Genomic DNA, 11247 nt, shown 5'->3' on the forward strand with positions numbered 1-11247 from the left:
TTTGACTGGGGTTGAATGTTTTGTTTTGTTCTGCATTCCGTCAGAGTAGCGCGGGGGTGAGAAACCATGGAACCGGAACACAAGGAACACAAGGAACAGTGAAGTTGCAATGTACAAAAATTACACATTAGTTGCACAATGATTACACAGTAAAAAACAAGTGTTACTAGTGGATAGCGGATAAGGGTAACTGATGGAAGCATAATTATTACAGATGAATGCATAATTAGTATGTGGCGTGAATGGAAAAAAATAAAACATCAAAAGGGGTAGAGAGAGCTGGGGGTAACCAGAATCAGAGGCTGAGATAGGTGAGAGGATAGAGGGGGACCTGAGGCGGAGTTAGAGGTAAGGCAGTCCAGCAAAAGAGAAATGTTTGAAGGTCAACGGGATGGAGTCCAGTGGAATGAAGGCAAGGACAAGGTTCAACAAGATGGCGGGTCCGGGTCGTGGGTATCGATGGGAACCATCTCAAAATGGCAGGATACATACGAGGCATGATCACAAAAAAACAAGAGATCAGAGTTCCGTTCAGTCGGGTCGTAGGGAGGACGTAGCCACAATACCAGGGGAGGCGGAGAGCAGTAGAATGTCGGCTGTTTGCGTGCAGAGGCGCAGTACTGTGAGGGCATCAGGGTTGTCTATCAACCCATCGTGAATCAGGGGGAATCTGCCTGGGTGAATAGGAGCAGACTTTGGAGCGGGGAGGCAGCGGCAGAGTCCTAGCGTGCCTCCGGGCTCAGGTGGCAACGAAAAGCCCAGAGTTGTCGTACTGATGTGCCACGAAAGTTCAGCACCCCATAACCCTTGTACCTGACAGAAGACTCACATATTACTAGGTACATATTACTTTTACTCCAAGGAGCGGGCAGAGAGACAATGATAGTTCCCCCCCTAATGCAAAGTAAATATATTTGTTCCCTATTAGTATATTTCAGGCAGCTCATGGTTCAGTTTCCAAACCATCTTGGTTGAATAGTCACTGTGGTAACATTTCTGAAGGACTCTCCCTTCCTTTTCATCTGTGGTGATAAGACCTTACTTTGAAGTTCTTGTAGGTTTTTTGATTTTTTTGGAATTGATAGTCAAAGATTCAACTGCATCCTGTATTGTGTTTTTTTACCAAAAGGTATATGAAAATGAATTGGCAAACCAAATAGGTCTGGCTTGAACATGTTAATGTGGCCCTTTCTGTGACTCAATTGCCTGTGCCTTGTATGCAGCACAAATTTCTGGAATGTCATAAAGGAAGAATTCAGAGAAAGAGACTGGTTGCACATAGACAAAGCAAAAAAGTTATTGTGCATCGGTACATTTGGAAAGGGGCGACCACTCGGTCCCCCCGAACGTATAGTTGGGGGCCCGGATCCTCCCGGGAAACCATTTTGGGCGGGGGCGTGTCACGGCTGGTATGCCCAAAGCGGCGTAGCCGGGGCGCGCCTTTTTTCCCGCCCAAGAAGGGTTGTCCTAGACACCTACACCGATGGCCACGCCCAGTAGGCGTACCAGCGGAGGGTTCACGCCCTCCCGATGAGGAATAAAGAGAGCAGGAATCCGAAGAAGCATCCTCTTGTGCCTGTGCTTGGAAGCTGCACCCACTCGTTGCACGTGAGCCCTCGACGGAACAAGAACCAATTTTTGAGAACTTGTAATTCTTGTGTTTCTCTTTCAGCGACTTCGAGGCTAAGGATCCAGGACTGTGTTGATTGACTTGGAGCGAATATTCGAAAACAATGTCTGGCAAGAAGGCAGGAAAGAGGTCCGAGACTGACCAGGTGCTTCGCATGTTGGTAAGCAGAATGGCGAAGATCGAACAAAACGTTGTTCAGGTCCCAGCGCTTGGCCGAGATATGGCGAACATGAAGAAGAAGATGGCTGCGATGAACAATCCGGGTAAACCAAAGAAGGTAATAGGCCCGGCATTTCCGGGAGTCGCCCCTGAGTGTAGGGGGAAACTGGTCAGGAATAGGGCTGCAGGGGGGGAGGTTCCGGTCCCCGAGGTACCCCCGGTGAGCCCTGCCATTCCAGCCGAGTCCCCGGTACGAATCCCGGACGCGGGTCAGCCGATTCCGGTTGTGATTACGCCCGCCAACGAGGAGGACATGCCACCTGAATTGGCCGCCCAGTTGGCCACATGGCTCAGCAGAAAAACAGGGGGTGCTACGGCACCTGGAGACACGGCCGAAGAGGCCAGGTTACTAATTCAGCAGTTTCGGCAGTCGCGAGATGCCGCAAAGGCGAATCTCCCTCTTGTCCCCCCACAGGTGACCCCGGAAGGACCGGCAGCTGGCGTCGGAAAAACAGCGGGAACGACAACCGAACCGGGTAAGCAGGCATTGCCAATTGCGGGGGAGGGCTCATTGCCCTCAAGACGGGAGAGAGTGGTTCAACATATCCCGTTGGCCACGAAAGAATTGATATGGGCTGACAAGTATGTTAATATGTTTTCTCTGTTGACTGACCATCGCGAGATGGAGTATGCTAAGACGCAGAAAGATTTGTGGCACCCGAGTGTCTGGCGAGCCAAGATGGCGGGATTCAGGGTGGATGAGACAATAACAAATTGGGCCGAGGCCTTTGCGATGTTTACTGCAATTATTGGGGAACGTAAGCCCGAGGTTTTGCCTGAATTGTCTTGCTATCAGGCACGAATAATGGATTTTTATGAAACATATGGGGGGAATGAATGGATGGGTTACGACATGAAGTTCCGTAAGGCCAAAGAGTACGATTCATCTCTGACGTGGGATTGTCTCAACTCGATTTCTTAGCAGAAGCAGCTCCTGCCGGGCGCGACGAAGACGTCCTCGCCAGGCGGGAATGGGTCGGGGTTTTCCCGCCAACAGCCCGCGGTGCCCTTTCGAGCGGGCGCCGGTGGCGACCACCAAGCAAGGACCGGTGGGAATGGGGGAAAGAGGGGGGTCTGTTGGAGCTTTAACAGGGGCAACTGCACCAGACCACAAGGGACATGTAAGTTCAGACATGCGTGTGCGGGATGTGGGAATTCCTCGCACCCGGAGAGTTCGTGCAGATCCAAGAATGGCGGGTCGGGAGGTAGAGGAGGGTCCAAACAAGACTGAGGGGGACCACTGTGTACCGTTACCTACCCCTGTTGAAATCATGGCAATGATCCCCTGGCTAAACAAATACCCTGATCATGTCTCCGCTGGGGTGTTGAGGAATGGATTCTTATATGGTTTCCACATCCCGGCGGGGGATTTTCATGGGGAACCACTTTGTAGAAACCAACTATCGGCTCAGCATAATCCAGCGGTGGTAGAGAGGAAGATTGGAAAAGAGGTTACCCTGGGCCAGGTTGCGGGCCCATATCGGCACCCGCCAGTACCAAATTTCATCTGTTCCCCATTAGGAGTGGTCCCCAAAAAAGACCCAGGGGAATTCAGGCTGATCCATAACTTGTCAGCTCCGAAAGGTCTCTCGGTGAACGATGCGATTGACTCGGGAGTTTGTTCGGTGCGGTACACATCCTTCGATGATGCCGTCACCATGTTGAATCGCCTGGGGCCCGGAGCGCTGATGGCGAAGTCAGATATCGAGTCGGCGTTCCGGTTGCTCCCGGTACACCCACAGGATCAGCGTCTGTTAGGCTTTGTGTTCCAAGGACGTTACTACATGGATAGATGTATGCCAATGGGTTGCTCCATCTCTTGTGCTTATTTTGAGAAATTCAGCTGTTTTTTGGAATGGGCATTCACCGAGGCCACTGGGCATAGCCATGTTATGCCTTACTTAGATGATTTTCTGTTCTCGGGGGCAGCCGGCGACACAAAATGTGCGCAGGCGCTACAGGATTTTTGCATCCTCATGAGGGAATTCGGAGTGCCATTGGCACCAGGTAAGACGGTGGGACCATCTACTTCACTGGAGTTTCTGGGAATAGAGCTCGATTCTGTGGAGGGATGTTTCCGTTTGCCGGTAGGGAAAGTAGCAAAATTTAGGGCTTCCCTGGAACTGTGCCTTAGTAAGGAGAAAGTGACCCTGCATCAGTTACAACAAGCAGTGGGTCAGCTTAACTTTGCCCTGAGGGTGATACCAATGGCCCGCCCCTTTTCACGCTCTATTGCACAAGCTATGGTTGGTCTCAAGGAAGGACACCACCGCACGAGACTGTCTGCAGAGGTTCGCCAGGACATGCGCATCTGGTTGGCATTTCTGGCGGACTTCAACGGTCGAATAGTATGGAACAAGCCACCAGCGTCTTCGGACGAGCTAGGTTTGTGGACTGACTCGGCGGGGAGCTTGGGATTTGGCGCCATTTTTGGTAACCGATGGTCGGCGCAAACATGGCCGACATGGTGGCACACCAGCGGTCTCACAAGTAACATTGGGTTCCTCGAGCTATTCCCTATTTTTGTGGCTCTGATGGCATGGCCGGACGAGTTCAGAGATCGCTCTGTGGTATTTTGGTCCGACAATATGACTGTTGTTGAATGTATAAATAATCAGGCAGCACGCTGCAAGTGGATATTGAGATTGTTGAAGGAAATTGTACTACTTTGCATGAGACTGAATGCACAGTTCAGGGCGAAACATGTGAAGGGTGTACTGAATCATGCTGCTGATGCACTCTCTCGTTCACATAATCAGGCGTTCCGGGGTTATCTACCTACTGCGGACCTAGCGGCGGCACCATTCCCCGAAGTACTCTGGCTACTAGAGGCCCCGGATTACAAGACCTCGTGGCAGCAAGCTTAGCCCCCAGGACGAGGAAGGCATACGAAAGAGCGTTTCGTTCCTATTGTGCATTTTTGGGTCCGGCAGGGGATCAGAAATGGGGACAGGAGGATTGCTTCCCAAGGTTTCTGGTAGCATTACACAGGGAAGGCCGATCAGTGGCAACGGCCAATAGGCATCGGGCGGCCATTTCATTCATGGCGCAGGTGCATGGCATCAAGGACCCAACATCTTACTTTTTGGCAAGGAAAGCCCTTCGTGGCTGGCAGCGCCTTGAGGGTCGTAGAGTAGACGAGAGGCACCCGATTGGGTTAGAAAGGTTGTCCCTACTTATGGCGATACTACCCACGACATGTTCCTCCCAATTCGAAGCAGTTCTGTTCCGGGCCGCTTTCGCATTAGCTTTCCATGGGGCTATGCGGGTGAGCGAACTGGTCGCAAAGAATCAGAAAGATGTGGAGGGAGGTCTGTGTCGGGATCACATCCTGATTAGGGGTGATTCAATGGTAGTCACAATAGCTAAGTCCAAGACTGACCAGAGAGCTATGGGAGACAGTGTTGTTGTCCAGCGCATGCGAGGGTCCCCCATGTGCCCGGTAAAGTGCATTGAGGAATATTTGGCGCTGAGGGCGGATACATGGGGTGGGAGTCTGCTGAGACACATCGATGCCACCCCATTGACGAGGTTTCAGTTTCAGAGGGTGCTAACATTGGCAATCGCAGCAGCGGGCTTGGGCCCGTGCGATTTTGGGACCTACTCCTTTAGGATAGGGGCTGCTACTGAGGCTACAGCCAGGGGTCAGAGTGCCGAAGAGGTGAAACTGTTAGGACGATGGTCCTCGAATTGTTTTAAAAGGTATGTGCGGTTGCACATGTTGTGAAGTCAAGTTACATGCACTCACGCTTCTTGTCTTCTGTTTGATTTACAGTTTCGCGAGCATGTTATGCGGGGCGGAATTTGCAGTCGACCCGGCACCAGGGGACCAGCGGTCAGAGATCACCGGCTGAGGAGAGAGTGGTGTGGGTCGTGGGCCACTCATACGTGAGGCGGGCCGGGGACGTATTCAAAGCAGGTGACGCGACTCACGCAGCTGGGGAATACGGGTACAGAGTGACCTTCCACGGAAGGGGCGGGCTCTGTATTGACCAGTTTGAATCTTTTGTCGAGGGACTCTTAGGGCGGCAGAGGTCACCGCCATCTGTAATCATAGTACACCTGGGGGGCAATGACATGGTGACACTCGGTAGGCGAGTATTACTCGAGCAAGTTTTGTCTACCGTTAGCTGGCTGGCGAAAAGAATCCCGGGGTGCACAATTGCATGGTCCCACATGATTCCCAGGAAGGTATGGCGGGGGGGCATCTCGGTGGCAGCACTGAACCATTCAGTGAAGAAGGTCAACAACAAAATTGGCAGGTTGTTTCGCTCGGCGCAGTTGCACAGTATTCCGCATGGATGTATTCGGGGTGATCACATGTATCTCGATGATGGAGTTCACTTGTCCCGGGAAGGGAATGTCTTACTCATAGGAGACTTCTTAGCTTGGCTAAAGGGTTTAATGAAGCATGACCTTTAGGAGGAGTTTGTGGGGGGGCCGGATAGCCGGTCAACTATCCGGCCTGTGGCGGTAAGGTCATGATCGGTGAGCAGTAATTTCAAGGTCCCTAGAGGAGGGCGCCACCCACTATGGATGGGAGCGCCCGGGGGGAGGCGGCCATTGGCCCCTCCCACGGGGAGGCGGCACCCACTAAGGATGGGTCGCCTAGGGGAAGACGGCCATAGGCCCCTTCCAGGGGAGGTGGCGGCTATATGCCCCGCCTACGAATTTCCCGGGGCCCGGATATCCGCGACGGCGGATGTGATAGACAGTGTGGGGTGGGGGGGGGGTCCACGCTGCCTTCTTACAGACACCTCACACGGGTCCTCGGACGACCTCTAAGATGGCGTTGAGTTGTAATGGGGGGCCCCCAACAAGACAAGGGAAATTGGAGTTGGCACAGAGGGTACAGTCCTCTGCGCGGCCGCCACTCACATCGTGAGGGCGAGAGTTTTGGTAGTAGGGATCTGACACCGGTTGCGACCTTGCCGTTGGCCCGTATTGCTAGGATGTACAATTTTAATTTAGAAAAGTATGCATTTGCAGGATGTTAGACTCGGCTAGGTAAACCTTTGTATTAGAGATTTGTTAAGGTTAGCCAATGAACATGTCTTCATCGAAATGTAATAAATGAAAATTGTACATGATATGAAACTTTTATTTAATGTTTTAATTTTGTTTCATATTTTAATAAATACGGCCGGGAGGGTAACTCCCTCCCGCCTTCCAAAAGTTCAGAACTGTGTCCGACTTCCCATCCTTGGGGATTGTGTTGGGAGGGGGTGACAGGCATCCCGGCCATATGGAAAGGGGCGACCACTCGGTCCCCCCGAACGTATGGTTGGGGGCCCGGATCCTCCCGGGAAACCATTTTGGGCGGGGGGCGTGTCACGGCTGGTATGCCCAAAGCGGCGTAGCCGGGGCGCGCCTTTTTTCCCGCCCAAGAAGGGTTGTCCTAGACACCTACACCGATGGCCACGCCCAGTAGGCGTACCAGCGGAGGGTTCACGCCCTCCCGATGAGGAATAAAGAGAGCAGGAATCCGAAGAAGCATCCTCTTGTTCCTGGGCTTGGAAGCTGCACCCACTCGTTGCACGTGAGCCCTCGATGGAACAAGAACCAATTTGAACATGTGTTTTCACGCATAAAGAAAGCCTGTCCGAGTGTCCGTAGACACAAAACATCTTATGTGCTACGAACTTTTTGACCAATCTGCAATTGGAAATACCTATATCATATATTAAAAACAAAACAGACATCTATATGAAGCCTTTCTGCATGACTGCTGTATTTGACCACTGCTAAAACAGCACCTGAAACGCTTGTTTTCCTCTGCAGTTTAGCTATAATAATGCAATGCATCTTGCCAAATTCTTCTCACTTGTCGGTTCATAATGGCAATCATATAAAAGTCTATGTGCCTGATTACACGCAGGCCTGGTCAGATGCAAAAATGTATTGCAACCAATAAAAAATGGACCCTGAGATGTTCGGAATTTATAGAATATTAGAATTATCACATACATTAATATTATGTGGATTTTAGTGTTAACCGCACAAAAAGCTGCGTATGCACATAAAAACTGGGCCCTTTTCTCCCGGTAAATTCTGGCAGGTGTGACAAGCTAAAATTTAATGAAACATGTGATCTTTATCGCGCCTGGTGCAATTACTTGTAATGACATTCCCTGTGCAAACAGGTGTTAGTGTTTACTCTGGAATAAAAATTTAACAACCCACTAGTAATATGGCCCCATGCAGGCAGCATTCTGGTGCAACCACACTCTTCTCTGCATTTGCTACCTCCTGGAGTCCCATAAAACCCCAGAGCAGACAACCTTCTGCCAACCTCCTAATGGGATATGGTATTTAGAAAAAAGAAAACTACCAACACAATTTTGGGACCTGCTGTGCAAATCGGAGCTGCCAGCATAACACAAACTATCAAAATGTGCGACTGTCTCACATGCTTCCTCTTCCATTACTCCTTCAAGTGCTGCTTCTCTTACACAATAAATGCATCTCGGTGGTCGTCATGCATAATTTGGAATCGCTTACCACATAGGCTCAAAGCAAAGACAACACACCTGGGGAATAAGGAGGAAACACACTATATGATAATAGTCCTTATACACCTGGCTTCTCTGTTTTTCTTTTGCAAAGCATTTTTAAATGGCTGGTTGCACACATGCAATGATTAAGGGATCTTTTAATTCTCACAATGGTTGCTGTTTTGTATAATGCTCTCTCTTTAACAGCCAAAGGGTCAATATACTTCTCACACAGTGAACAACTCCCTTTTTTTCACATGCTAGATTTGCTTTGAAGTTCGAGAAGGTAGGGCCTGATTCACAGAACTAACTTAAAACAAAATCCTAAACTTACTACCATTTTTGTATTCACAGAAGGCACTTACTCATCTTGGTATTCACAGAAGTTAGGACTCCTAACTTTATGACTCCAAAATGCCTTCTGCGAATAGCAAAAGTCTTAAAGTTAGGATTTTTCTCAGTTTAGGAGAAGTAAAGTTAGGACTCCTAACTTTAGGACTCCTAAATGCCTTCTGTAAATAGTGAAAGTGCCAATACTGTGAACTTTAGTTATCGCACATCAAAGTAAGCGACCATGAAAATTACTGTGGCACACAGGCAGAATGTTGCAGCAGTTGTGGTCGCAATGTTATGGGGAAAGATTTACCAGCGCATCCTACAGTTTGTGGAGGAGTGACTGAAGATCAGAAAATAAATAGTGAAAGACTTCTTTCCTGTTACAACCATAGGGATAATGGTGAAACCTGGTTTGATCATCTAAGGATACCAAGACAAGTTCAAAGCCGGATTTATAAAAATGTTTACCAATCATGTGAAGGAGACGATAGAAGTCGTGCACAAACAATGCATGTTTACCTGAATCTAGTTGTGAACACGAAAATGTGCAAAGGAATCTGGTCCCTCAATTGACTTCTCCTGGATGGGAAAATTCAAATTCTGATAATTTGTTGGCACTAAGGGGCCGATTAGGTTTGCGGTGAATCCGCATCCTCCGGGCCGGCGGAAGCCACCGCCGGCCCGGAGGATGCGGATTCACCGCTGTGGTGATTTAAAAGACCCCCCGCCAGATTAGGATGGCAGGGGGTCGGGAAGACCGTCCGCAGCTTTTAAGCCGCGGTCCCGCGGCGGAAAAGCTCTAATATGGTGGCGGTGTCTATCAGACACCGCCCGCCATACTAGGATGCATGCGGAAACATGTTTTCCACTGCGGGTTTTCCGCCGTGGAAAAGCATGTGGTGTTTGGTGTTTGGGGGCCCATAGCGGGCCCCCAGGGTGTTAGGGGGGGGGTGCACATCGGGGGTACCTATGGTACCCCGCAGCATTTACATGCACAAAGCGGCAGGCACCACGTGGTGCCTACCGCTTTGTGCATGTAAATGCAATACATGCATTTTTAACCTTGCGGCGGGTGCTGCTTCAAGCAGCACCCGCTGCAAGGTTAAAGGTACGGAATGTGACCGCCAGGGTGGCGGTCACATCCTAATATGCATGTAGGACCGCCGCTGCCCATGCGGAAGGTCCCTCTACCTCGGGGGTGGCGGACAGACACAGGTCCATCCGCCATCCTAATGACACCCTTAATTTCTAATTTCTAATTTAAAACACTTGTAGAGCGCAGCATACACCTTGCGGTTTCTTGGCGCTGAGGGTTCATTAGCTGGCTGAGTCTCGAAAATGAGTTTTCTTCCAGTAATAATGTGGACCAAAAGTCAGACTGCTGGAGAGAATTCTATTCTAAAGTTTACAGTCCATCGAAGTACCTTCAACGAACACACCACCAATAACATTTTCTCACCAATCTTTCTTTTACAGTAAATGATATAACTGAACATACAACCAATGATTTTCTGCTGCTTTGTGAATTCTACAAAGAACTCATTCCAGAGCATGATCTCATTTTGCACAAGACTGGCTGTATCCGCGGAAGTGTCTTGAATTCATTCAGCAATAGAAGCAATTCTCCAATTCACCAGCTGGAATATGATGAACAATTGAGAACATTCCTTGAACAGACATCAGACCCTTTGAACAATCGATTTGCACTTCTGTCGGATCCATTACCTGATCAGTCTGAAGGAAATATCATATTTCCTTGTGAATTTTGTGGAATTCAGGTAGAAAATTATGATCTTTATTACCTCCTGGACCAGTGTGATTTACGCCCATGCACTGCAGAGCCCACAGTTTGATTGTGGGAACCTCCAGCGTTGCTTCCTAAAAGGGGTAATCTGGAAAAAAAACGAATCCCGTCAGCGAAGGATGGGGCAGCAAGGAGATGTTGAGGTTCCGTGACGATTTGAACCCGTGTTTTCAACATTGTCGTAAATACATAATTTTGGTATCAGTGAACCGCAAATGATCCATTTAGCATATCCTGGTGTTTACGCTGTGCTACGAGCAAGAGCACTCCTGTTATGAACACATTTCCGATCTACCCATGGCATCCATCTTAGATTACGGCAGCCATTTTGTATTTCTTGCCCTCACATAGTCAATGGACACGCAGTGACCTCTTTCACTTAAGGACACGTAAGCTTTAGCCGGCGATTCACCTTGCTTGTGACACGTGCACCTTAGGACAGAACACGCCATGGCTGCATGACTCGACAGAAGCTGCCTCCTCTGCCTGAGGCCAATCCTGCTATACTGGTTCTCGTGTTCGTTGGCCTGATCATGATTAGGCGACCGAAGCTGGTAGCCTTGCCCATTTACGACCCACAAACATCTCTTATCCGCTTTTCTATCTTCTGCACCTGGCTCTGCTCCTTTCCTTCTGGGCCTTTATTAGGGGGAGGTAACGAAATTTACGATGAGGCGGTCCGGCTCTTGAATGAAAAGTTGACATGGGATTGTGATGGAATAGTGGGAACCCCTCGTTCGTAATGTTTTGACATCAGATATTGT

General features: G+C 49.6%; 1 pseudogene; it reads left to right on the forward strand.

Moving 5' to 3' along the window:
* Positions 1 to 10635, forward strand: part of LOC147692858 (TRAF-type zinc finger domain-containing protein 1-like) — a 29675-nt pseudogene extending 19040 nt beyond the window's left edge.
* The last annotated feature ends 612 nt before the right edge of the window (positions 10636 to 11247 follow it).

This window comes from Lissotriton vulgaris, chromosome 9, assembly GCF_964263255.1.
Source record: "Lissotriton vulgaris chromosome 9, aLisVul1.2, whole genome shotgun sequence".
NCBI lineage: Eukaryota > Metazoa > Chordata > Amphibia > Caudata > Salamandridae > Lissotriton > Lissotriton vulgaris.